Source organism: Lactuca virosa, chromosome 1, assembly GCF_052849685.1.
Source record: "Lactuca virosa cultivar CGN04683 chromosome 1, Lactuca_virosa_CGN04683_v6, whole genome shotgun sequence".
Classification (NCBI taxonomy): Eukaryota; Viridiplantae; Streptophyta; class Magnoliopsida; order Asterales; family Asteraceae; genus Lactuca; species Lactuca virosa.
In genome coordinates this window covers 32,365,991-32,372,703 of record NC_136426.1, presented here as the reverse complement: position 1 = coordinate 32,372,703, position 6,713 = coordinate 32,365,991, and positions in this window count along the sequence as shown.

Sequence of the window (6,713 nt, the reverse complement as noted above, 5' to 3'; positions counted from 1 at the left end):
AGGAAGCTCTGAATCTCGGATGGAGACCTCGGGATCTCCCATTGCATCACGGCCTCAATCTTGGCCGAATCTACCAATATACCCTTCTGGTTGACAAGGTGCCCTAGAAACTGCACCTCGCGCAACCAGAATTCGCACTTGGAGAACTTTGCGAAAAGTCTCTCCCTCCTCAAGGTCTCAAACACCTCCCTCAGGTGTTCCTCGTGCTTCTCCTCAGTCTTGGAATAAATCAAAATATCATCAATGAATACTATCACAGACCAATCCAACATCGGTCTGCACACGCGGTTCATGAGATCCATGAACGCAGCTGGAGCATTGGTGAGCCCAAACGGCATCACCACAAACTCATAATGACCATAGCGGGTCCTAAAAGCGGTCTTCTGCACATCATCATCTCTGACCCGCATCTGGTGATATCCGGACCGTAGATCAATCTTGGAAAACTAAGATGCTCCCTGAAGCTGGTAGAACAAATCATCTATCCTCGGGAGTGGGTAACGGTTCTTCACCGATACCTTATTTAGCTCCCGGTAATCAATGCGCATATGGTGCGACCCGTCCTTCTTCTTCACAAACAGGATCGTGGCTCCCCATGGTGAACTGTTCGGCCTGATAAAACCCTTGTCTAGCAGCTCTTGCAGCTGCGTAGACAACTCCTGCATCTCGGGAGGAGCCAACCGATATGGTGCCTTGGCTATCGGAGCCGCACCAGGGACCAGGTCAATCCGAAACTCAACCTGTCTCTCCGAAGGTATCCCAGGCAAATCCTCCGGGAATACGTCTGGATACTCTCGTACCACTAGTACATCATCGACTGTCGTCTTACCCTTATCTCGGGTATCCATAACATACGCGACATATCCTGCACAACCCTGCTGAATGTGACGTCTCGCTCTTGCTGCAGAACAGAAAACTGGTCCGCACTATGGCCCTTCGCCCTGAATCACTAACTCTCCCCCACTGGGAGTGCGAACTCTAACCAACTGCCCCATTGAGGCTCAACCAATCCATACCTACTATAACCTTATTCCCTCGCAGGGGAATAGGAACCAAATCCACTGAGAACTGCTCCTCAAATAACCGTAATGTACATCCTCTATGAACTCTCGTGACCCTGACGGTCCTGTCATCAGTTATCTCGACGTCGAGTGGACAATCCAGCTCCCCTGGAACTCTGCTAAATCGCTTGCTAAGCGCGAGCGACACAAATGATCGGGTAGCCCCCGAATCAAACAATACCATAGCTGAAATGTCGTTCACTAAGAACGACCCTATACACAAACACACATATATATATATATATATATATATATATATATATATATATATATATATATATATATATATGAGAAACAAACAATACCAAAACAAAGGTAAGAGGAAAATACATACCCGTCACCACGTCAGGAGTTGCTCGTGCCTCCTCTGCAGTAAGCTGAAAAGCCCTGCTCCGCGCTGTAGGCGCCTCAGCCCGGCCCTGACGGCCATCTGTAATCCTCAAGGTGGCAGGAGAAGGTGTTGCCACCTTCCCTGCTACTGCTAAGCTCGGGCACTGGGACCGCTTGTGTCCCCTCTGATTGCACTGAAAGCAAATCAGGTCTGATGCTGGTGTGGTGGTGGTAGTAGCTGTACAATCTCGGCTCATATGACCCGTTCGGCCACACTTGTAGCAGCCCAAACTCCCTGCCTTGCACGCCCCCTCGTGCATCCTGCCGTATTTGCCACAACGGCCGTGGCTCTGCTGGCTCCGAGATCTGTGATCTGATACCTTAGGCTTCTTGCCCGAACCTCCTGACCGAACCCCCTCTGGCTTCCTTTTCCTCTCCATCTCTAAATCCAACTCTCTCTCTCTCTCTCTTTCTCTCTCTCTCTCTCTCTCTCTCTCTCTCTCTCTCTCTCGAGCCCTCGCTATCATATCCTCCAGCGTCTTACAGCTGGATCAGCTCACAAACTGGCGGATATCACTCCGAAACATCTCATGATATCGGGCCTTTTTCATCTCCTCGTCCGCCACATACTGCGGAACAAGAAGAGCCCTTTCCCTAACCTTGGCGGTAATCTATGCCACAGTCTCCGTAGTCTGCTGGAGGTCCTGAAACTCCCTAGCAAGCTGCTGCACCTCAATAACAGGTGCGAACTCGGCTCTGAACCTGGTCGTGAAATCACTCCAGGTCATAGCATCCAACACAATGTCATCTCCAATGGCTCTCCCGACCTCCTCCCACCAATCTCGTGCCCTGTCCTTCAGAAGACAGGATGCTAATCTGACCTTGTCCCCCTCGGGACATTTGCTGGTACGGAACGCGTTGGCGACATCTGCCAACCATCTGGTGCTCACAATGGGGTCCCGAGCCCCATGGTAGTCGGGAGCTCCACAAGCTCTGAACTCCCTGAAAGTCAAGGTTCACGATCCCATCATGGCTGCTATCTCAGTACGGAACGCACTCAGCTTCTCATCCAGAAGCTCTAAGATACCCTCCTTGACCGATCCAAAGATCACAGGAGTCTGGTCTAGTATGCTGCGTGTGACCTCCGAGGAGATGAACTCCCTGGTCTGCTCATCTAACTACTCGGCTCCAGAGCCTGAGTCCGATCCCTCTCCTGCACCTGAGCTACCCACTGCTGGTCTAGGGCGCAAAACCACCATTCTGAAACACATCATAACAATCATCAGAATACTAATATAACCGGAGGGATCACATACACTACAAGTTCCCTGGTCTTATCTCAGCCTTCCTTGATTCGAGTACGGATCCTCTGCTTTCATTAGTACGGGCCCATACTACCTTCCACATCTATCCGTACTTTCCTCAAGAACTGCCTTGACTCCACCAAGTCCCTTCTACTAGTACTACTGCTGATCTCATACTAAACTCTTCCTAGGCTTGCCCTGGGAAATCACCAACCCACTCTCCGCCATCAGCTGCATAAGAAGTCCCTGATTTCTCTCACTAACTAGCTTGCGAATACTATTACATATTACTCAGACAAGATAATTCTTCGAATGAGAGATCCTACTCTACAACGGTTGGACTCAGACAAGAGCTGCGAAATAGAGCTAGACTTAACCTTCTGAAATTATTTAGTCCATGCAATATGCAACATAACATATTCGTTTACTACTTAGTAAAAGATAACTAAGACTCCTAAAAGCACAAAGCAAGCAACATTCAAGCATCGAGTACACATAATCAAGCATCTACTACTCTGGCTATCATACTGACTAATCTGTACTAGCATGCATTTCTAATAAAGCTGAACACATATAACAGGAACATAAGGCATCCTTCCTAGATCCTTAGTCCTAATCTAGCATGCTGTTCTAATAAAGCTGATAATCATAACATAACATAAACTTGTATGGGTAATTTGGGAGTACTTACTTGAGCTCGGCTGATTGCATGCACCACACCCTTTTCTCTTTTCAAAGTTCTTTTCTATTTTCAAAATCCTTTTGTAAAATGATTTTCTTTTGAAAATTTCATACCACTTTCTTAGTTTGAGTTCAGACACATCCGAAAGTGTGCCCGAATCCCTCAAACCAAGGCTCTGATACCAACTTGAAACATCCCAAAAATACTAGCCAAAATCTTCGTTTTCAAAATCATTTCACAACATAAATATCATCGCCATAGCGTAAAATCATAAAACTTGTATCTCAAAATCTCATAAAATCTGTCATCATATCACAATCTCATATAAAATATCAGAGTAAACTCCCAGGCTAAGAAAACTGTGGTGTGTGCCATGCCATCATCCCGAGCCCTTTCCCTTGCGAGCTGAAGTACCTGAAACCAAAACTGAAACTGTAAGCACGAAGCTTAGTGAGCTCCCCCAAACTACCACATACCATACAAATCACGTATAACAAATAACATAACTCTGGGACTACTCCCAACTGCATCGGGACGAATCCCGACATCGGATTACCCGACATCGGACTCCTGCCCGACATCAGGCTCACCCCGGCCTCCAACCACATCGGGCATCGGGCTCACCCCGGCATCGGGCTTGCCCCGACATCGGGCTTACCCCGGCACATACACAACATAACATATATCATAAACACATAACGTAATCACATGATCTGCATCGGGTTTGCCCCGACATCGGACCGAAGCCCAGAACATATAATCATAACATATAAATTAGCATACCTCGGGCTTGCCCCGGAACATATAATGCATATCATAATAACTGGCATACATCGGGCTTGCCCCGACATCGGGCTTACCCCGGAACACATAATCACATAGCATGTTAACTAACATACATCGGGCTTACCCCGGAACACATAACACATAACACATATACATGCATGAATCACAAAGACATCAAGCATACTAAACTACTTCTCGGGACCGCCCCGACATCGGACCGAAGTCCGGAAACATATAAACTGCATCGGGCTAACCCCGACATACTCTACAACTTAATCAGGCCGGCATTGTGGCCGTAGACCTGTTCCTACTGGAAGGAAACTCACCTCTTTTTTAACTCTCATTTACCGGTTAATCTTCCAAAAAAGTAAAAAATTATTACTCCTTTTTAACAGTGTTAGTATGTTTTACCCATAAAGATGAATTTACATCCATCAAAATTGGTACCATTTTACTTCGATAAAAAAAAGTTAAACATTAATAGCATAGTAGAGAATTTGTGCAATTGTTGGAATTGGAATCAGATTTAATAGCATAGCAGGAAATTGCTGCAAGAGCAATTCCATGTTGGAACTTCGATAAACTAAAATTGATCAAGTTCAATAGGCACCACCGTCAAAATTACCTTATTACCCACTCTTTAAGAATGTGGTGATGCTTGCTGCTTCGTATTTCTTTCTCAATGTTTTTCTATGGTTTATATTTTTGCTCAAAAGTTACAAATGGTATTAGTGAGTAGCCAACCGAAGACATGAACCCTGCACATTCATTGCTCCTACCGAGCCCCTTAAACCCCCAACACCAGCAACTACAACACCAACAACAGAACCAAATTATGTTGCCAGTTCCTTAGCAACCAGGCCTACCAACAATACACTCGAATACTCAGCTACCACCACTTCCAGCCTTGGTTCATTTTTTTCCTGAGTAGGACAAAAAAGTGACATGGAAATACTGGTAAGTAGTTTTTATAGGGATGATCGCAAGAAATAACAACCTACCTTTCTACATTTGTTTATTAACTCATTGCACTTTCACTTTTTTCTTATTAAAGCATTATAATTTTACAAATCTAACCACTTATACAATGAAATGTTTTGTTTTTTCTTGTATGGTTTCCTAATTCATGGATGCTCTTGAAACAAACGAGGCAATCCATAATCGATTGTTATCAGTGGATTTTACGACACTAGAAGAAATACAATGACTTATTAAGAGAACATTAAAAGACAATGTTGTATTAGAAATTAATGAAAGTAAGATGTTGCATTAGGCACAAAATTGAAAGTGTATTGTTATCTGTAGCAAGTTCTGTTAAAATTATGAGAAGAGACAACATAAAAGCATCATTGTACCTAGAAACCTCCCTAATAATGAAAGTGATCATCAGTAGAAAAACAATTTTTTTTTACAAAAATCTAACCGGTGCGAAGCACAAGACTCTTCTACTAGTTATTATTATTAGTGTTATATTCAGACCATTATTTTAGTATTTTTTTGTTACAAATTATATCTTTGTCAAAAATCAAATGGAGGATATTGTTTCTGTCTAACTTTTAAATTTATTATGTATTTATTTTATAATAAAGGAAAAAACAAAATGGACCCGTCCATCCGATCCACCTCTTTTGAACCCTTTTCTCATTCCTCTAATTCAAGGCTTCAAGCTACTGTCGACACAACACCCACCGCCATCATCGTCATCGTTACCGAGGGCGGACGCATGATCTCCTATTAGGTGTGACATGGAAAAAATTCGTCTATAGTGGCACATTTTCTTTTATGTAGTTACACATTTTTTTAAGTAGTGACACAATAGTAGAAAAAAAACTTCAAAATATTTTGCACTGCGTACGGGAAAAACAGCCGTTGCCGATATACCATTACTAGCACCCACATAAAACCGTCCCTGATCGTTACCCCTTACACAACATCACACCCAAAAGTAATATAATTCACAATATGATGAAATCAAGTAATAATGAAATCAAATATAATCTAATGAAATCTTTTTGTTACTTTCTTAATACAATCAAAATCTAATGAAATTTGAATCAAATCTAATGAAATTGTTTGGTACTTTCCGACGACAATCAAATTCTTTATTAATGCTTCCCATTAATGCTTTGAGAAATTATTAATATAAATTATAAATGCACATGGTAACGCTTGAAATTATATTGTTTCTATAATTGTTAAAAGAAAATTGATGATTTAAAACAATTTATGTTTTTTTAGCAAAAGTGTTTATTTATTTATTAGATGTTAAAACACAGTTTTAAATAAAGTGTATGATTTAGTTTTAAATAAAGTGTTAAAACACACTTATAAAAAACTCTTTAAAGAAGTCAATAAGTAAGGATTAAATAATTTATCAAAATCTCTTTATTTAAATCAATAAGTGCTTATTAGTTCTTTCTATCCAAACACTTAAAATCCTTATCATCGGTGTCAAACCGCAATTAGTCAATAAACACTTCAAATAAAAAATCTCAAACACCCCTTAAATTGTTGTCGTAATTTGAACACAATTCGATGTTGAAGTCTCAC